Below are 24,026 nucleotides of genomic sequence, written 5' to 3'. Positions count from 1 at the left end.
GCTAGCTTAAGTATTAGTGAGCTTTTCAATGGTAATGCATCGTGTGTTTTGACGGACATGGGTCTAAAGATTTGACAAGCGGTCGTGGTCATGTGGTTACCTCATTTGGAAGAATCGTAATCAAAAGGTCTTCCAAAACAAATGTTGGAATCCTGCCGTAGCACTAAACGAAATCCAAGTTACACCTTATGATTGGATCGCGAAGAGATGCAAAGCAAGGAATATCGATTGGAATAATTAGCTTCACAATCCACAATCACTTGTTATAGGTTTAAAAGGCTATTCATAGTTTTGGTTATTTCCCAGTACCATCAATTGTATAGCCTTTTCGAGTTATAAGTCGTGTTGCATTGTATAGTTGTTGTAGGTTTTGAGGCTGCTTTCCTGCAGTTCCCCCTCCCTTCATTGTTCTATTTTTTCTTATTCAATATATTGCCTTTAAAAGAGAAAAAAAAAAAAAAAAAAAAAAAAAAAAAAAACTTTAACAAACTTACCATGATTCAACAATCGATAACATTATGGAAGCTCAAGCAAGTATATTACCTCATGATTCAGCAATCTCCCACTTACGTATCACCTAACAATTCAGGGACAAATAATTCTTCAAATATCACGCCTCCTACTCCAACTTCACCAACTCAGTCACTTTCTAATTCTCAATCAAGTTCATCACCTCAAAACTCAACAAGTTCGCCAGCTCAAAATCATCTCCCTACTTGCACCATGACCACTAGATCAATGTCCGGTATATATAAGCCTCAAACTTTCTTTAATCTATCTGCTACCGAATCTATCTCTCATCTTCCTATAAATCCCAAAATAGCTCTCGCTGACCCCAATTGGCGCCGTGCCATGACTGACGAATACTGAGCTTTGATTGATAATAAGACTTGGGAACTTGTTCCACGTCAATCTCACATGCATGTTATCCGCTCTATGTGGATTTTTTGTCATAAGACGAAATATGATGGTACATTTGAGCGTTACAAAGCTCGCCTTGTAGGTGAAGCCGGACTCAACAAATAGGTATCGATTGTCATGAGACCTTTAGTCCGGTTGTCAAACAGGCAACTATACAGACCGTGCTTAGCATTGCAATATCAAAGTCTTGGCCCATACACCAAGTACATGTAAAAAATGCTTTTCTTCGTGGAAATTTAAATGAAACCGTCTATATGTATCAACCATCCGGTTTCAAAGACCTCTCTCGCCCAAATCATGTGTGTTTGTTGAAACGTTCCCTTTACGGTCTAAAACAGGCACCACGGCTTGGTATCAACGCTTTGAGGACTTTGCATCTTCTATAGGTTTTATACATAGTAAATGCATTCATTCATTATTTGTTTATAATCATGGTATGCATATGGCATACTTACTTCTATATGTTGATAATATAAATCTAGCTACCTCATCAAATGAATTGCGTGACCATCTAATGTCTAAACTAGCGGGTGAATTTGTTACGAAAGATTTGGGACCCTTAAGCTCATTCTTTGGCATATCGGTTACTAGGAGGAATAATGGGTTATTTCTTAATCAAATCGCATATGCTCGTGATATCATTAATCGTGCGATTTTATCATTTTTTAACTCGACAGCTACTCCAGTTGATACTAATGGTAAATAAAGTGTCTTGGTTCTCCATACTCTGATCCGACATATTACCGTAGCCTTGCCGGAACACAGCAATATTTAACATTTACTCGCCCTGATATATCGTATGTCGTTCAGCAAATTTGCTTGCATATGCATGATCCACATGATGCGCATATGCTGGCTCTCAAACATATTATTAGATATGTTAAAGGCACGATTTCGCACGGTTTATTTCTGTCTAAATCATCTTCGCATTCACTGGTAGCTTATACCGATGCTGACTAGGCAGGTTGTCCCGACTCTCGACGATCTACTTCAGGGTATTGCATCTACTTAGGTGATACTTTAATTTCATGGTCATCTAAACGTCAACCAACTGTTTCTCGATCCAGTGCCGAGGCTGAGTACATGGGTATTGTAAATATTGTGGCTGAGTCGTGTTGGTTGCGTAATTTATTACTTGAACTATCATGTCCAGTTTCAAAAGCAACTTTAGTATTTTGTGACAACGTAAGTGCGATACATCTATATGGTAATCTCGTACAACCTACGAGACAAAACACATTGAACTTGATATTCACTTCGCTCGAGAGAAAGTTTCACGAGGAGAGGTCTGTATTCTACATGTCCCGACATGTTTTCAAATCGCTAACATATTCACGAAGGGTCTCCCACTAGTTTTATTTGAAGAATTTCGTTCCAGTCTTTGCATTCGGGAACCGATACCTTCGACTTCGGAGAGTAATAGACAAAGTCGAAGATTATGTTATCTTTAGCATATATCGCATGTATATCAATTATATTGTAAATCATATATGTACCTAGAATAGCGATATGTTTGTTATAGTTTCCTGAAATACAGGAGTGCATCGTTGTATATATAGGTGCTTATACATATCAATGAATAAAAACAGGGAGATTATTACCTCCTTTACAAAGGAGCAAGACGAATGAACTCCAAATCTAATAATAACGTAAATTTCTAAGAGAATACAAAGTGAGAACTTTTAAAAGTTTTTATATGCTTAATAGTCAAAACTGGTAATATGCATGGGATGAGATCCTCTCCAACAACTTGATTGATTAAGTTGTTTTTTAGTATTATATATATATATATATATATATATATATATATATATATATATATATATATATATATATATATATATATATATATATATATGAGAAATGATATTAATAAATTGAATCATAAAAATTACTATAACTAGACGGTAATTTTCGTGCGTTGCACGTCTTGTCCTACAAAACCAATTAAATAACAAATAAAAATTTCAATACAACCAAATACTATATATAAGCAATCATATTTCAATATTAGTTTAGCATTGTAGCAATATATGCCAATCTTATAAGTCAAATCGATGGCACAAATATCACAATTATAAGATAAAATGTTTATCTTTAAACATGCAACGATATATATTATTGACACAAAATACAATTGATGTTCAATTTAAAAAGGCAATTACTACAAATATCCAAATGCAATATCCATAACCAATGTAACAAAAGAAAATAGAGGAACATTATAAACTAAAATGCATACAAATAATATTTTAAAGTAGTGAGAACGTAATATATCTTCATCTTTCATGTGATATGTGATACTCGACATTAAAAGATCAAACATCTTAAAAGTAATGATAAAAAGAGTATTTTATTTCATTTGAAAAGTGTAAGTGATGTGACTAATGAGAAAGTAGTATTTGTAGACAACAATGACTATCAATTAATTAGGTAGTTAATATAAGGAAAGTGAAAAGGTTAAAACTATTGTTATTATTTATGACATAACATAAAGTTTTTATGAATGTTTAGAGAAAATAAAAAGTACAAAACTACTGTTATTATGTATGACATGCATTAATATTAGTTATTAAGAATATTTATGATCAATTTATGATAAGAACTTAATGTTAATATCAAAATAAAACACTATATACACAACATGTAAGTTTTAATTTTTTTAGTTCAAGATTATTTTATCTTGATTAATCAATCAACGGTTTTTTATCTTCATATTTTAATTTTCTTAAACTTGTATATTTGTTTCTTTTTTTATGATATACATTAAATAAAATTCATTGCAAAACAACATTAGGTAATGTATAATTACCTCTTCGTTAAAAAGTAAAAACTATAGATAAGTTTTCAAAGATTATACATATATACATTGCTTTCGTTACAATTATTTCAATCATTTTTTGTTTAATAATATATTTATGTGTAAAAGGTTAAATATTGCAAACCAATCAAAATATGAATGAACCTTTTTGTCTTCTCATTTTTACTATATTAATTATATCATTGTAAGGTAATTAAAATTATTTGAATGATGATGAATACAAATATAAGACACGATAATATGTATATCAAAAGTCAAATAAAATTATGAGAATTGAAGACCTTACATTTTGCATATGATGACGATGAATACAAATCTAAAACACAATAATAATATGTATATCAAAAGTGAAAACACAATAATGAATAAATAAAATTTAAAAATAAGGTACGTAAAGACATTAATAATATTGATATCGAAATGAACAATAAAATTGAGCGAAAGTATGAGGACTAAAGAGCTTACGTTTTCTATGTGATGACGATGATGATTAATAAAATCTAAAACACAATAATAATATGTATATTAAGAACGAATATAATTGAGTGAAAGTATGAATACTAAAGAGCTTACGTTTGTTATGTGATGACGATGACGATGAATACAAATATATACACGATGATAATATGTATATCGAAACTGAACAAATAAAATTTGAAGAACTTACGTTTTGCATATGATGGTGATGATGATGAATACAAATCTAGAACACAATTATACACAAGACTAATTACACGTCTCCTCTTTATACTAAGGTTTTATGAATAAAACATGGATGAATGATGAAAAAGGAAAAAATGGTTAAATGTTAGTGATCTTACTCTAAAAGCTTCGCCTCCAAATACACTCTAATGGAAGCATTTCAATATCAAATTAGTATAACAGACAACTTTAACGGTAAAATAACTATGGACCAATTTATATAAAACAATCTCCTTTAATCATTTTATGTAACTGTCATTAATCATTGCAAGAAAATAAAAAGCTAGTAATTATAATAAAAGGTTCTTGAATTTCCTATTTATTAAATGTATTAATTGTTATTTAATATTTTATTAATAATTAATATAGAGATTCTAATTTACTTTTTACCATTGTTCAATATATATTTTGTAGTAACTTTTCTAACTTTTTTTACTAATAATTAATTCAAAAAGAGGTGAAAATGTATTTATAGACTATACTTAATTTTCTGAAACTCAATTCTTATATATCTATATATATATATATATATATATATATATATATATATATATATATATATATATATATATATATATATATATATATATATATATATATATATATATATATTGATATTGATATTGATAAGGGTAACACTTTTATGTATACTATTTCTGGAACTCAATTCTCATGAGATGCGACTATATTCACAAGGGTAACATTGTCCTTTCACATATTATGTATACTATTTTTTAGAGTGGTGATCCTCACACACCACTTTTTGATCCATGTACAATTTAATTACCTATTATATCCTTAATTATACTTAGAATAATAATATAAGTTCAACTATCGAGGGATATAACTATCAATTTATGAGACAAAAGTGTACATGAATCAAAAAGTGGTGTGTGAGAATCACTACCATAATCCCCATTTTGCTCCATTATTTTATGTTAATTATAATTTTCATTATTTCTTTTATAACTTTTTTTGAGCTTCTTTTTTCATTTCATTATTTTTTAAACGTTCAAATTAACCAACCGTTAACCCTTTTTTTAAAGCGTTCAATCAACTGACCGTTAGCTGACCAAAATTTTGATAAACTCTTTTTCCATTATTTTTTTTACAATTTTTTTCACATTCATTTTTCATTTGTTTATTTTTTAAACGTTCAATTATCAACCGTTAACCTTTTTTAACGTTGAATTAACCGACGTTACCCGATCAAAATCACTCGACAGTGAAGCGCGAGTTTTTTTATCCTCGTTCCACACAAAAGCATAATCCATCAGTAATTTTATTACTTTAGGGAATTCCAATCCAATTTTCGTATTATCATACAAGTAATTTTATTACTTTAGAGAATTCCAATCCAATTTAGTTTCTTTTTATGTGATGTCTATATGATGAATGTATGTATTATTGTATTAGTATAAAGTTTAAAACTAAAAAACATTTATTCATCCATAATTTTGGAATTATTGGTTTGTAAATGCATAAAAAATTCAAATATACAAAATATAATCAAAGGCTCAACATATTACAATTACAACTTGAAAGATGTAAGCATCAATACCTACAACTAAGTTTTTAAGTATTACGAAAAAGGGAAAAAGCCTACAATGAGGCAACCCAGGAGCATGAGCAGATACAAGAATCACAGGGTCGTCTCGATAAAATTATGGGCCCTTTTCAGCATATATAAACTAGGCCTTTTGCATAATAAAAATTTTCATATATAGTGAATAATAAATTCAATAATACTAATAAACTCCTAGGTTTTTCCCTAGTAGATTTTTTTTAATTATAAATTTTCTGGATCATTTAAAGGGCTGATCACTATATCTAATATATATTAAAAAAAATTGGGCCCCTATGAATTATGGGCCATATTCCATAACACACTTAGAATATGCTCAAATCCGCGCCTGAAGATCATATCACCAAAATGCTTGTAGATACAATTTGTGCAAAAATCACACAACATATTAACACTTAAAGGTGTTGTACTAATTTATACCCCTTATTTATCTTGATTAATCAAACTACTCCTTGACCGATAACCAATTTTACTCACTACAATACCATATAATGTACAAACATAATTTCAAAATACATACATTGCTGTAACAAGATGAAATAATTTTGATTACAATTAAAAAATTAATGAAAGATATCATAAACCTGAAAAGGATCTGAAAAGGACCTGAAAAGGACGGCATATGTCGGATGCGCAGTGACATATATGGTTTGATCCCTTCTCTTGAGGATCATAATCCGGCTATTCTCAGAATCCAATTACATGTGTATATGATCGGAATTAGTTTTAATTGGTTGGAGCAGGGGACTACTGGAGTGGTGGTTTACACTGAGTTAATCGAGGTATGTGTTACAAATTAAATCATGGCAGTTATTAGGGTTTTGTCGAATTAAGTGTGAGGAAATATGTGATTAGCGATGAAAAAAAAGGAGTAAGTTTTTTGATATAGGTAATTAATTTTGGACGTGTCGAAAACAGTTGACAATTGTATCGTAAGAACCATGAATTTGACACCTGTGTCCTGTACACAAATAACCATGACTCACAAGTCGCAAATCAGCAAAAGATATTAGTTTTATGTAATGTGATAATGTGAAATTTGAAATGCGATGTGAAATGTGAAATGTGAAATGTGATGTGATGATGTCATAATAAAGAACACAGTCAAGGACCGAGGCCATGTATATAACTTAAATTGAGCCGTCCTAACATTCTTGAGGGTTCACTGTGATTTTGTATAAGCGTTAAAGTTAACAGTTGTAACTTTAACACCTACAGGCAAAACAAATTTTTTATTCACGTATTCTCATGCTCACCGACTCTGATTCAAATCTATGTTTCAAATGTTTTGAAAGTCAGCGATTCACTTGAACTGCAACCGTTAGACGTTCTTTTTGACTGCTAATTAGTCGAATCTACCTTTCGCATTTGAATAGAAGTTGACGTTGTTAAGTTCTAACTATAACGTGAACCCCCTTGTAAGTGAATTGCTGATGAGTTTATAATATACTTATTGATATTGGAGTTCATATAAATAGACTACAATAATACGTACATGCTGTGTTCAAGATTGATGCACATATTCTTATTTTCAAAAATCATTAGGATGTCATAACATAAATGATGAAAACATTAAAGGTTTTCAGTGGCTGAAGAGCAAGGATGAAAGTCATCTGTAGCTAATAATTTAAGGGATCTGGATGGAGACAATAAATAAGGTTTCGGAGGGATCTCCAACTCTAATCCGCCTTCTAACATTTCTAACACCCTCGTGATTGTTGGACGGTTGACGGAATTAGTTTGTATACACCACAATCCCACAATAATCATTTTTCTTGCCATATCATTTTCCGACTCATTTACAATTCCGTGCAGCCCAAGTTCTTCTTCATGTAATTCAACCTTTTTATAAATCCAATGAGGAAAATATATTTCACTTGTATGATCGACTTCAACCTCGACATTTCTCCTCCCTCCAACCATTTCTAAAATCATTATTCCATAGCTATAAACATCTGATTTGTGTGAGACCCCTCCAAAACTTCTAGAAAATAGTTCAGGAGCGATATAACCAGGCGTTCCTCTCATATTAGACATGGATATCATACTCGCTTTCTCAGGGAACAACTTAGCCAGCCCAAAGTCAGATATCTTCGGAATAAAATCTTGATCTAACAAAATATTATGGGGTTTTATGTCAAAATGTAAGATCCGTGTATTACAACCTCTATGCAAGTATTCTAAGCCTCGCGCAATCCCTATTGCAATTTGAAGCAACTTTTCCCACCCTAGTTGGCTACAATTTGAAGAACTACGACCATATATGAATCTCTCTAGGGAGCCATTAGGCATGAATTCATAGATCAAAACTCTATGATGACCTAAACAAAATCCCACAAGACTGACAATATTAACATGAGAAGTCCTGCCAACACTTGCAACTTCATTAATGAAATCTTCGCCGTTTCCTTTTACTTTACTCAAAACCTTCGCTGCTATTAGGTCATGATTGCTTAGTTTTCCAATATAAACAGAACCGAAGCCACCTTGGCCTAATTTTACTTCGAAGGAATTCGTCATTTTTCTTGCTTGTGAATAAGTGTACCTTTTTGGAGCTAAAAAATCATGATTTTTTAGAAACATTTCTGCATTGACATTGTACTTATTTATTTTCAGCCATCCAAAATCTCGTTTTAAGCAGAACTTTATAATAACTAATATTGTAACTGAGAAAACTCCTAGTACTCCCAGGACTGCAAGATTCAATAATGTAGTTCAATATTCATAGTCACATAGTGGGTTAGCGACTTAGTGCGACAATATACTATGTTTATTGACAAGTTTACCTGAGACCAAAATCATCAATCTTGAATTTATTCCCCCATCTACAAAAAAACAAGATTTTGAAGGTTCATTGCACATAAACTGTTATAACAAGTTCGGTTTAGTTGCTTGGGCAGGGAGTATCTACATGAGTCTATGCGAATACAACTGTCGATATACATGTATTTAATATATAGCCATATCAATAGATAAAGACATGTGGGATATGTTAAGTGCAAATCTAGAATTTTTTTCAACGGGTGCAAAATGTTAAAAAAAAAAAAAAAAAAAAAAAAAAAGTGGATAAAACGTCGAATTTCAACACATAAATACATTAAACGTCTAACTTTAACAAGTGAATACACTAAAAAAAGTTCATTGGTCATACGCCCTCGGATATATAGAACATGTTTCAAGTACATGTTGATTAATCATTTATGCAGTTATAAGTATAATGTAGTATACCCAGATTAGTGAGGAAAGGAAGAAAAAGACGAGGAGAATACAAATCATAAATACTAGTAGTATAATTGGCTTCGAAAATGCATATTGTCAGCTGTATAAATGTTTGTGATACTTGTCTCATGAAATTGAAAATGAGAATGAAACGGGAAATAAAGAAGAAAGAAGATTTAAAAGAGCGAAAATGTTGGTGTAACAATTCGTGCCACATCAGATTGATAAATAAATTTCGAGTCCTTTATAAATTAAAAGTTGTGTGCTATAAAAGAAACAAAATGTTGGTTTGATTTGTGAACTGCTATTCCAATTTGCAAGTTTCAGGCGTATGCTATCTTCTCAACTTTCTTTTGGGTGCTTTGGCGTTTCGGGTATTTGTAATCCCTCATCTAGCTTCTCGCTAAGGAGTTTTTCCGTATATATCATATTGTGACGGTTTTTAGTTGAAACTTGTGATACCCATTTAGTCAAACACATTACTTGTGAGGGGCGGTAGACTGGTCGAGTGCGATGGCACACAGATCGAGCATCGCTTTGGTCCATTTTGAGGGTCATTTCAGTTTGTATCAAAGCCACTCATGTGCCTTTGGGGATGGAGGGACAAACCTCATTAAGGATGATGAGTTTGCGAATTCGCACATTAATCTTGGTCATGAGTGATCTTGGGACGGGTAGGTGTCAGAATACATGAGAAATGCAGATTACCAATTGATAGGTGTCAGAATACATGAGAAATGCAGATTACCAATTGAGGTAATTGACTTGGGATCAGAAGAAAGTGCCCTTCATCCTTTCCCAGTTTAGAAGATCACAAGACAACATATGTCTCAAGCATTCAACGGTTATAAGTCCATGTGCAGCCTCATCTTTCCTTCAATGGTGAAGTGGTTCCAAAAGTTAAATTGGAGCCTAACTTCATATAGATATAGCTGTTAGAAAAAGTGTGTATAAAATAAACACTTAGCAAATGTAATCAAACTTAATTCAATTGTATCAAACAATCAATTTATTCAATACAAGATCAAATTCATACATTTTATCATGGTATCAGAGCTGACGGTGTAGATCGAGGGATCAATACATCTTGTTTTTAGCTTCAATCATTTACCCGAAAAAAATTTCAAGCTGCCATGTCAAAAGATGACGGTAGCTCAATTCATAACGATTTCAGCATACAAAGTATGAAATCTGAGCAATCAAGGGTAATTAAAAACAGTTACCTTAATGTTCTCTGTCATTCACCACCGGTCACCATCAAAACCGACGAATTAGTGCCAATCAAGAAGGTAAAGGGCTGAAGACGGCGGTGATGACGGCAACGGTGGCGACTAGAACAACGGCCGGAGACAACCGTGTGGCAACCGGCATCGTCACTTCAGTAATCAACCGAAAGAATCACAAATTTATAGCTCAGAGATCAACGAGAGGTAAGTCGAACTCTAATCTCTCATATCAAATAGATAAAATGACTGAAAGGGTGAGAAAAACACCCGCAAACCATGTTTATAGAGCCAAATCGGCTGTAGCAAAATTAGGGTTAAACCCAAATTCCTCTTCTCAGATATCGATTGATGATGATGATGTAGGGTTAATCCCTAATTGCTCATCTCAAGGAACGATCAGAGAAAGAGGGTTTAATCCCTATTTTACCTCAAATTTGCTCCAAACGGCCAAGAGAAAAAAGAAACAGGCGAACCCTAATTTCACCTTAAAATCGATAGATGATGAAGCAACATGGGTAAACCCTAATCGCTTCCATTGCCTTCAAGAGAAAATCGATAAAGGAAATATAGACTCTATTCATGGATCTTCGCAGATGGCTTATAGTAAAAAAGGGGATGGGATGAACTGGAAAATAAAACACTCTTCCCAAAATAAAGAGTAAACACACTCTTTTAATAACCATGAGCCAAATGCCCTTTCAATAAAAGAAGAGTCAAAAGTGACTCACGGCTGTCACCAAAACAAAAACAAAAAGATAAATTTTTTGGTGGATTTATATAATTCCATTAATATACAAAGTATTCCCTCTAAAACTAAATCCCACGAATTTGACCAAAAAAAGTGTTACAAATTTTTTAAAGATTCAAAATTTGACACTAATTTTAATAAAACTCATATTTCTGTTACTAGCATTTTAAAAGGTAAAGCAAATTTAGTTTCAAATAATATAAAAAGAAGTGAATGGATTTTTGACTGTGGTACAACGCACACCATGACTTTTGAAAAGGTTGATTTTTGTTCTGAATCTAATCCTCGGGTAAATAAAATACAAACTGCTAATGGAGGGGTTGTACAAGTGAAGGGGGTGGAAGAATTGAAATTACTCCAACTTTAAAATTATCTAACTGTTTATATATCCCGGATCTGTCTCATAAACTATTATCCATTAGCTACGTTACAAAAGAACTAAATTGTTCTGTTCTATTACACCCCACTTTTTGTATCCTTCAAGACATTAGGAGTGGGGCAATTATTGGACGTGGTACCGAACGAGGTGGGTTGTACTATGTGGACGAAGTAACCCAACAAGGTACCGTGATGCTTGCTCACGGAACACCTACGAGAGAAGCTTGGTTATGGCATAGGAGGTTGGGTCACCCTTCTGCCGGATACTTACATGCCTTATTTCCTAGATTTTTTCCATCCAATGTTTCTTTAAATTGTGAAACTTGTATTTTGGCTAAAAGTCACCGAAGTACATTTAAACCTAGTAATACTAGAAAAGATGTACCTTTTGCTCTAGTCCATTCTGATGTATGGGGTCCTGCACCGGTTGTTGGGGGGAGAAATTTCTGGTACTTTGTCTTATTCATTGATGACCATTCATGCATGGCCTGGATTTACTTTTTAACTCACAAATCAGAAGTGTTTGAAAAATTTTCCCACTTTTATAAAATGGTACAAACTCAATTTAACAAAAATATACAAATTTTAAGATCCGATAATGGGGGTGAGTTTGTCAATACTTCGATGAAACAATTTTGTGAAGATAAAGGGATTATTCACCAAACATCTTGTGCTCATACTCCCGAACAAAACGGAGTAGCCGAGCGGAAAAATCGATTACTCTTAGAAATGACAAGAGCTTTATTAATTGAATCAAAAGTTCCGAAAAGTTTTTGGCCCGAAGCTCTTGCTTCCGCTACCTACCTTATTAACCGACTACCTACTAAAGTTTTGGGCACAAAAACTCCGAAAGATACTCTTTCTCAATTTCATACCCTTCCGAATTCATTTAGCATTGAACCTCAAATATTTGGGTGCTCGGTGTTTGTCCACATTCCGAAAAATGAACGCACCAAACTATATCTATGTGCGGAAAAATGTGTCATGGTGGGCTGTGGAATTCACCAAAAAGGTTATAGATGTTATAGTCCCAAAAGACGTCATGTTTTTACTACAATGAACCGTGACTTTGTCGAAACCGAATATTTTTATGATACCCAACTCACGAGTGAGGGGGAGAAAGAGGATAATGACACTCTTAGTTAGATAACCTGGATACCTAAACCTAGTAACATTCAACCACCAACACCCAATCCCGACAATATCCAAATATTGACACAAAATCCTGATCCCGAATCACCAAATCCTGATTCCGAATTACTAAATCCTGATTCCGAATTAAAAAATTCTGATCCAGAATCATCAAATCATGATCCCGAATCACCAAATCCTGGTCTCGAATCACCAAACATTGAACCAAATGAAATCTCCTCAAGTAATGAACAAGGAGAACAAAACCATCCAAGTTCTGCTGAAACCACACAAAGATATGTTCTACCACAAAGAGCCAACAGAGGAGTACCACCAAAGAGATACTTTCCAAAAAAAAAAGCTCAAAGATCAAGATATCCAATTGCCAATATTGCACAAGGGAACCTATCAAGTGAAGCACAGAAATTCAATTCTGCTTCATATTCTGAAGAAATTCCAGCTACAGTTGATCAAGCAATGAAATCTGACAAATGGAGAAAGGCCATGGAAGAAGAAATGGAAGCACTCAAGAAAAGTGACACATGGGAAAAATGTGTCATTCCTCAAGGGAAAAAACCAGTAGGAAATCGATGGGTGTTTACGATAAAATATAAACCAGATGGTTCCATTGAAAGATACAAAGCCCGGCTAGTTGCCAAGGGATATACTCAAACATATGGAATAGATTATTCCGAGACTTTCTCACCTGTTGCAAAGATTGATACCATCAGGGTTCTCTTCTCTATCGCTGCAAATGAAGACTGGCCACTTCACCAATTTGATGTGAAGAATGCTTTTCTCCATGGTGAATTAAAAGAAGAAGTCTATATGGATGCTCCACCAGGATTCTCCGAAAACTTCAAAAATGGGGAAGCTTGTCAACTTAAGAAATCTTTATATGGGTTAAAACAATCCCCACGGGCTTGGTTTGGGAGATTTACTTTATTTATGAAAAAATATGATTTCAAACAAAGTAACTCGGATCATACCCTCTTTTTTAAACGAAAAGGAAATTTAATTACATGCTTAATCATTTATGTTGATGATATGATAATAACAGGAAATGATAAAGAATAAATTTCTAACTTAAAAATGAACTTATTTAAAGAATTCGAAATGAAAGACTTGGGTAGACTTAAATATTTTTTGGGGATTGAGGTATTACGATCCCAACAGGAAATATGTTCTTGATTTTCTTGCAGAAACAGGTATGATTGATTGCAAACCAGCTGATACTCCAATGATTCCAAACCAGAAGCTATATATGGAAGACGAAGCTGATCTTGCTGATAAAGGGCAATACCAAAGGATCGTGGGAAAACTCATCTATCTTGCTCACACTCGACCTGATATAGCACATGCAGTTAGAGTTGTAAGTCAATTCATGCATCAACCACATGTTCACCATATGGAAGCTATAATGAGAATCATCAGATATTTGAAGAAAACAGCGGATCATGGAGTTATTTTCAAGAAGAATGGTGTGACGACCCGGAAATTTCCGACCAAATTTAAACTTAATCTTTATATAATTCCGACTTGATAAGTAATGAATTTTAATAAATTTTGAACCTCCGAAAAGAGTTTTACACAAGCTTTTGGTCACCCTTTTATTCCGACGATTCACAAACGTCATAACTTGATTTAATTGTTTAATTATTGTGTATATATATGGATTTATATATATTCAACTTGAAAATATGATAATTAAATATCTCATTAAGTATATTAACAAAGTATTATATATATACTTTCATACTACTAATTTAAAGAGTTTTCAGACAATATATATATTACTATTTAAACGACGTAATTAACTTATGTTAAAATGTATTTACATATAATGTATTACGAGTGTAAATACATCCTTACAAGTAATGAATACACTTTATAATATACCAATACATATAAAGGATAGCTATACTCGTATTTCCGTTCAATTTCCTCAAATAATTCTACTCGCATTCATACGATATTTTTACCCGTATTATACACAGCTTCTAGAAGTATTTACTATTGGTATATACCAATAGAATTCTGCAATTATTTGTGTAATATGTCATCCATGACCTAATCAATTTAATATGTCATACATGACTTAATACAATTTAACTTATCTTAGATATTTTCACTAAAAGCCAAAATTATAAGCTTATAAATAAGGACTATTTTAACTCATTTTTACTCTACATTTTCTTAAACTAAAAATACACACTTGAATGCTCTCATATCATACTTTAATATCAACAACTTTTCTCTTCATAATCAAGATAAAATACTTCTCAAAATCCTTGTTCAATTCCTTGTATAGTTGCTATCTTATTATACTTATAAAACTTGTAAAAACTAGAACTTGTTTTGGTGAACACCAAGCTTGTTTGAAAAACTAATCTAATCTTTCTAACTTAACTCTAATAACAATTATTTATATGTATTATGATGTTATATTAAGTTAATATAAGAACTTATAACTTGTACATATGAAGAACACCTTGAAACTTAACATATATCCTTTAATCTCCATTCGGTAAAAAGCGGGCTGTTTTGGGTTGGGAATTAAAAACCTATCTTAGACTTTGAGTTCAAGGCTAAGACTTTGGAAATATGTTAATATATGTAAATAAGACATCAAGTATTTTTTTCATGATTTTAGACAAAGTGGAAGTATTTTATCAAAAATCATATATTGGGTGGATGCCGGGATTTTTCCAAATCTGTCCACCGACACAAAAAGAGGGTAAAGCTCTAAACATTACTACTTGGGATGGACTTTTCGAACTGGTTTTGTAAAATTTACTTCTTAATGAATCCATAACAATTTGATTCACTTTAAACGGAGTTGTAATGAATATTTGGCGAGCAAAACAAAATCTGCTAAAATTAACGTTGTATGGACGAAATTTATATTATAAAAACTATATTAACCATATCCTTGTTAACTTTTCCTATATCCTATATATATTTGGACATGTTATCAGTAGTATAACAAAATATTATAATCTTGGTTAATTCTGTGATTGTATATATGTATAATAATATTCTTGGTACGTCCTAACACAATAAGTATACAATACGTTTTGATAAATCCTAAGAGAATACGTACACAATACGTTTATATACATATATATATATATATATATATATATATATATATATATATATATATATATATATATATATATATATATATATATATATATATATATATATATATATATATATATATATATATATATATATAAAATTCTAAGACAATACGTATACGTATACAATATGTCTCTGGGTTGATGCAAAGACAATACGTATACAATACGTCGTGGGGTAATTCTAAGATTATATATATATATATATATATATATATATATATATATATATATATATATATATATATATACCGATTATTGGACTGTTGGACTTTTCGGACTATTTTGGACTACTAACAAAGGACTACTAACAATGGACAATGGACTACTAACATAAAATGTTAAAAATTATTATATAAGTATTCTATGAACTTGCTTTATTTTATTCATATGTCGTATTATTATCTGAATCGTTATTATTGTTATAGGTTCGTGAATCCAAGGACGACGGTCATATTTTTAATAAGTTTAAAACTTATTATTAATATACTTTTACTACTGTGAGTATATAGTCCCATTTTTAAATCTACAAATATTTTGGGATGAGAATACATGCATTTTATGTTTTACGCCATAGACACAAGTACTTAAAATATATTCTACGTTGAGTTGTACCACTTTGCATATCTTCCCTAATAGCTTGGTAACTAATATTTACATGCTGTAAGAACATGTATACGCGAATCCTATTGATAGATCTATCGGGTTTGACAACCCCAACCGGGCTAGTCGCTCTAGTATCGTAAACGATTGCATAGTACTTCATTTTTACTACACTTGGTACACTGTAGAGAGATTTCATAATAAAGGGAATATGCCACATTAATGGTTAAGTATGGTTACCGAAGCGCTCAACAACTTATAGAATACTTTTATACACTTGCGAGTGTACATATATTTATAACTATGAAATCTTGTGGTCTATATTTATATCGATGATAAACCTATATATCTCACCAACCTTTGTGTTGACTGTTTACGCATGTTTATTCTCAGGTCCTTAAGAAAGTCTTCCGCTGTTGCATTATCTGAGCAAGCTGTGCATGGAGTCTCATACTTTTATTTAAATAAAGTGTTGCATTCAATAAAACCTTTGTCATGTATTATATTCGACTGTTACGTCACGTGTGTAGTATTTAGAAACCGATGTATTTTGGGAATTATTTCTTAAATAATCGCCCACTTGTTTAAAACATGCATTATGTATAATAATGATGTGCTTTTTATGAAACGAATGCAATATTTTCTAAAACGTATCATATAGAGGTCAAATACCTCGCTATGGGACCAATGAGAACGTACTGTGTTTATAGTAATATGGACGGGTCCTTTCAGTTGGTATCAGAGCGGTGGTCTTAGCGAACCATGTCTTGCATTAGTGTGTCTAACGGATAGTTATTAAGATGCATTAGTGAGTCTGGACTTCGACCTTAACTGCATGTCAAAAGTTTTGCTTATCATTTCTAGTCGGAAATCATCTGCTTATCACCCTTAGTAAATTACATGCTTATCATTCTTAGTTTAGACACATCTTACTGAATTGATTGCATAAATAGTGTATAGACAAAGTTCATATTTTAGCGTATATGCTAATTCATATCTTAGAGTATCTGTTACTGTAAACTTTGCCTAACATATTCCGTAAATTTCTCCGTAATCTATGAAATCTTTTGCTCTATATATATAGATATTCTATGTAATTAGAATACCATCCGATAGCCGGAAATCATTTCATATCGAAAAATCCTTTTTTCAATCGTACGAAATGGAAGTCTCCACTAGTTCAAGTCCCTCAAATTCCGATATGGAATGTCACTCGAGCTCCGAAAGCAGTGTGACCGAAATGGATCAACCAATTAGCCATCATCTATTTTGGATGAATTGGGGATGGGTTCGTAGTCTACTTAATCATTGGAGACAAGAAGAAGGTGATCCCTTCCATCCACCACATTGCCCTCTTGGTGAAGAACATGAGGCACTTACTGGCGAACCCGTTCGTAACACCATTTTCTCTCTCCTTTCTAGGATATTCCGCAACGAGTATAATAATACTAATATTATTGAGGTTATCTGACCTTTACTCCGTATCTTGCATGGTGAATTATTTAGTAAAAAAAAAAAATATTACTGTCATGAAAAGCAAAACTTCATTAGCAAGTGCATCCTACATCATTTCATTCCCTTGATAAAGCTCTTGACCTCTCTTTTTATTCAAGAAACTTTAAACATCTTCTTTCACAATACAAAACAAAATAAATTCTCATTATCTATATTCACATCAAACCACTACCAGCACCAGCAGCAGCATTACCAACAACATCACAAGCCTCAACATCGCAAGCCGCATTACGCGCATCAATGTCATACGCACCGCAGGCACTGAGGGATACCAACAATAATGAGTGATGAAGTATTAATTCATTATTTCATTTACGTTGAAGAAATATTCCGCGGCGATTATGTAATCTCTAAAGTTTTAGGGATTATTCATTTCTAGTTCCAACCGTAAACCAAATGAGATTAATATAATATTAACTCATTAAATCCATATTACATCTGAAGAAAATACACATACATATATTTTCATAAAGACTGTAATAAAAATTCTTTTGTACAAAATATTACTTGTAAAATTTTATTTTGACGGGTAAGTAATACCCGAGAAATACTTAAGTTCACATTAATATGTTACACTGTACATTTTCAATGATGTTTTGACAATCATTAATTATACTCTCTCCTTTCATAGCAATATACATCATTTCACAAAATTCAAGACAACCATTTTCCATACCAATTCAATTACATATTCTGATTTTGACAGATCAAAATCTAAGTCAAGATTTAAGAAGTGCCATCAATCTTAAATTCCTACATCCTTCAAAATCATACTTTAAATTCAAACTATACTAGAACATCACTTTCATTCACAGAACTCATAAAGATATTCGTATCATTCAAGATTCACGACGAATTCATTATACGGATATTGACGATGACAACCTGCGTCTAAACCCTTCAAAATTCTTGAAAACATCTCAACTAAGGAATAATCAAGAGAATGAACCAATCACACGATACATACGAAGAATATATGCATATAGATATGCATTCGGAGGACACTTGAACCTAAGCAAAGGTTCAACACGTATCCGTGTCAGATCCTTTAGCATTATTATTACCCAAAATAACTTTACAATTCCTTTTCAAAATAGCGAATTTTATCACAGCTCCAAAAAGACAACTTTGACTTTTCATCCGGAGTAGCCTTATTATAACCTTGATATATATATTGTCTTTTCGCCATCGTTACTGGAGAACCTTTTATATTCCACCACATTAGTAGTAAGCTTACCAGCAACCTTATTGCTCTTTGACTTAAATCTCTCTGAAAGACCACTATAAAACCTTGTCATGTACCCATCTACATCTTGTAACAATAATTGTCATACCAAACCCCAGGAAGCATCAATAATTATTCTTGAATCTCACATCATTTCTGCATATACATATAACGTTATTTCCTGGAATTATAATTCTAAAATCCGGATTAGCACTTCAGCCTACGAATCAGTACTATGAAGTTTTGAAAAAGTTGAATGAAGCAGCATAAACTGTAGACAACCGTAACAGTCAAAAGTTGATGATAAAGAATATTGTGTTAGCAAAGCACAGAAAAAGAGAAGGTTTGGAACTGGAAAACGGATTGAGCAAACCCTGAAGGAGGCTGTGGATAAATCACAAGGACGAAATCTACCTTCAAAGAATCCAAATGATTCGGTGTCTGCTAAAATCCTTAGCAAAACCTTGCTCCTTACTCTAAAACCCTCGCGGACAATATTCTTCATCATCCTCTTATCTTAAATATTCTAAGATATCATCGTATCTTTCATTATAAATATCCTTCATATTTCTGAAGATATTTTCATAACCATTCTTATCTGAAATCATTTATTCCTTCGCGTTATCTGTATCACATCATAAAGAAAACTGTTTTAGTTTCTAAATATCTGAAACCTCTGAGTGTAAAGTATGAATATTTTTGAAGTAATGTTGGGAACTGAAGCATGAGTTAGTATAATATAATGACACTTGATCAACGTGATTATATTACAGTAAGTCATGCTGAGTTTCTAAATGGAACGTAATGATTCACAGACCATAACGTCATCATGTGCCATGTTACATGACTCTTACATTCAATCTAATCTCTAAACATATCAAGAACATATTCTATTGATAGTTCTATCTTTTCCTTTAGATTCTGGTAATTTCACAAGTTAAATTGTGCTATTACAATTTCTCTCTTAGAGCATTAGCTATGTTCATTCCGAATTTCATATCTATGAATTCTAGACCATTATTCGCTTGACTTGAAGTCGGGAAAAGAAGACGGAAGCATGAAACTCCAAAATATAAGGAAAAATATAAGCACGAAGACAACGCAGAAATTACAAACCGTGTATATCGATGCGTATAGCAATATAAAGACACGAGAAAACTAAGAACACTATAAACCCAAGAGCAGAGTAAAAATTAACGGATTCCTCCGGTGGAAGATGAAAAGGAAGAATGACAGATGTGATAGTCAAGAATATATCAAGAATTAAAATTGGATGGAGCATATTGACAAATGTTTTGGAAGTACGAAGAAAGGAAGAAAGTATAAAAGATGGGAGATGTGGAAATAAGGAAACGTAGGAGGTTGATTTATAGTAAAATATCCGACAGAGAAATCGAGACAGATTATTGCATTAAATCGAAGAGGATCATAATTTCCTTAATCGCCGAAGAATCAAATCTTATATAGATTACAAAGATTTTCTTTAATCCGGAGATCAACCGTGATGACGTCAAAAGATAAGACGAATCCCTATTTTCTCATTTCACTCTTTTACGATAGCTTCACTCATACGTTTCGAGTAATCGAATTATTTTATCCATATTTCTCAATCATGATAAAAAAACCTATGAATCAACTTATATTCGTCATAATAACATTCTTATTGTTAGCCATGACGACCTCGATCAAATTTCGGGATGAAATTTCTTCAACGGGTAGGTACTGTGACGACTCGGAAATTTCCGACCAAATTTAAACTTAATCTTTATATAATTCCGACTTGATAAGCAATGAATTTTAATAAATTTTGAACCTCCGAAAAGAGTTTTACACAAGCTTTTGGTCACCCTTTTATTCCGAAGATTCACAAACGTCATAACTTGATTAAATTGTTTAATTATTGTATATATATATATATGGATTTATATATATACAACTTGAAAATATGATAATTAAATATCTCATTAAGTATATTAACAAATTATTATATATATATTTTCATACTACTAATTTAAAGAGTTTTCAAACAATATATATATTACTATTTAAACGACGTAATTAACTTATGTTAAAATGTATTTACATATAATGTATTACGAGTGTAAATACATCCTTACAAGTATTGAATACACTTTATAATATATCAATACATATAAAGGATAGCTATACTCGTATTTTCGTTCAATTTCCTCAAAGAATTCTACTCGCATTCATACGGTATTTTTACCCGTATTATACACAACTTCTAGAAGTATTTACTATTGGTATATACCAATAGAATTCTGCAATTATTTGTGTAATATGTCATCCATGACCTAATCAATTTAATATGTCATACATGACTTAATACAATTTAACTTATCTTAGATATTTTCACTAAAAGCCAAAATTATAAGCTTATAAATAAGAACCATTTTAAATCATTTTTACTCCACATTTTCTTAAACTAAAAATACACACTTGAATGCTCTCATATCATACTATAATCTCAACAACTTTCCTCTTCATAATCAAGGTAAAATACTTCTCAAAATCCTTGTTCAATTCCTTGTATAGTTGCTATCTTATTATACTTATAAAACTTGTAAAAACTAGAACTTGTTTTGGTGAACACCAAGCTTGTTTGAAAAACTAATCTAATCTATCTAAGTTAACTCTAATAACACTTATTTATATGTATTATGATGTGATATTAAGTTAATATAAGAACTTATAACTTGTACATATGAAGAACACCTTGAAACTTAACATATATCCTTTAATCTCCATTCGGTAAAAAGTGGGCTGTTTTGGGTTGGGAATTAAAAACCTATCTTAGAATTTGAGTTCGAGGCTAAGACTTTGGAAATATGCTAATATATGTAAATAAGACTTCCAGCATTTGTTTCATGATTTTAAACAAAGTGGAAGTATTTTATCAAAAATCATATATTGGGTGGATGCCGGGATTTTTTCAAATCTGTCCACCGACACAAAAAGAGGGTAAAGCTCTAAAAATTACTACTTGGGATGAACTTTTCGAATTGGTTTTGTAAAATTTACTTCTTAATGAATCCATAGCAATTTGATTCACTTTAAACGGAGTTGTAATGAATATTTGGCGAGCAAAACAAAATCTGCTAAAATTAACGTTGTATGGACGAAATTTATATTATAAAAACTATATTAACCATATCCTTGTTAACTTTTCCTATATCCTATATATATTTGGACATGTTATCAGTAGTATAACAAAATATTATAATTTTGATTAATTCTGTGATTGTATATATGTATAATAATATTCTTGGTACGTCCTAACACAATAAGTATACAATACGTTTTGATAAATACTAAGACAATACGTCTTAGTTAATTCTAAGACAATACGTATACAATACGTCTCTGGGTTGATACAAAGACAATACGTATACAATACGTCGTGGGGTAATTCTAAGATTTTATATATATATATATATATATATATATATATATATATATATATATATATATATATATATATATATATATATATATATATATATATATATGGACTGTTGAACTTTTAGGACTATTTTGGACTACTAACAAAGGACTACTAACAATGGACTACTAACATAAAATGTTAAAAATTATTATATACATATTCTATGAACTTGCTTTATTTTATTCATATGTCGTATTATTATCTGAATCGTTATTATTGTTATAGGTTCGTGAATCCAAGGACGACGGTCATATTTTTAATAAGTTGAAAACTTATTATTAATATACTTTTACTACTGTGAGTATATAGTCTCATTTTTAAACTCTACAAATATTTTGGGATGAGAATACATGCATTTTATGTTTTACGCCATAGACACAAGTACTTAAAATATATTCTACGTTGAGTTGTACCACTTTGCATATCTTCCCTAATAGCTTGGTAACTAATATTTACATGTTGTAAGAACATGTATACGCGAATCCTATTGATAGATCTATCGGGTTTGACAACCCCAACCGGGCTAGTCGCTCTAGTATCGTAAACGGTTGCATAATACTTCGTTTTTACTACACTTGGTACAGTGTAGAGAGATTTCATAATAAAGGGAATATGCCACATTAATGGTTAAGTATGGTTACCGAAGCGCTCAACAACTTGTAGAATACTTTTATACACTTGCGAGTGTACATATATTTATAACTATGAAATCTTGTGGTCTATATTTATATCGATGATAAACCTATATATCTCACCAACCTTTGTGTTGACTGTTTACGCATGTTTATTCTCAGGTCCTTAAGAAAGTCTTCCGCTATTGCATTATCTGAGCAAGCTGTGCATGGAGTCTCATACTTTTATTTAAATAAAGTGTTGCATTCAATAAAACCTTTGTCATGTATTATATTCGACTGTTACGTCACGTGTGTAGTATTTGGAAACCGATGTATTTTGGGGATTATTTCTTAAATAATCGGCCACTTGTTTAAAACATGCATTATGTATAATAATGATGTGCTTTTTATGAAACGAATGCAATATTTTCTAAAACGTATCATATAGAGGTCAAATACCTCGCTATGGGACCAATGAAAACGTACTGCGTTTATAGTAATATGGACGGGTCCTTTAAAATGGGCACCTCGAAACAAAGATTTATACAGATGCAAGCTGGGCTGGTGAAAAAAGAGATAGAAGATCAATGTCCGGCTTCTTTACAATAGTCGGAGGTAACTTAATTGCTTGGAAAAGCAAGAAACAAAAGGTTGTTTCTCTATCAAGTGCAGAATCAGAATTTAGAGGGATAGCCAAAGGAGTTGTAGAAGCATTGTGGACCCGAAAAC

General features: G+C 31.8%; 1 pseudogene; it reads right to left on the bottom strand.

The window, feature by feature from the left end:
• Positions 1-7,476: 7,476 nt before the first annotated feature.
• Positions 7,477-24,026, bottom strand: part of LOC139849715 (LEAF RUST 10 DISEASE-RESISTANCE LOCUS RECEPTOR-LIKE PROTEIN KINASE-like 2.1) — a 39,588-nt pseudogene continuing 23,038 nt past the window's right edge.

Source organism: Rutidosis leptorrhynchoides, chromosome 5 (assembly GCF_046630445.1).
Source record: "Rutidosis leptorrhynchoides isolate AG116_Rl617_1_P2 chromosome 5, CSIRO_AGI_Rlap_v1, whole genome shotgun sequence".
Classification (NCBI taxonomy): domain Eukaryota; kingdom Viridiplantae; phylum Streptophyta; class Magnoliopsida; order Asterales; family Asteraceae; genus Rutidosis; species Rutidosis leptorrhynchoides.
Note: the sequence above shows the minus strand (reverse complement) of the source record. Positions and strands in the feature narration are given on the sequence as shown.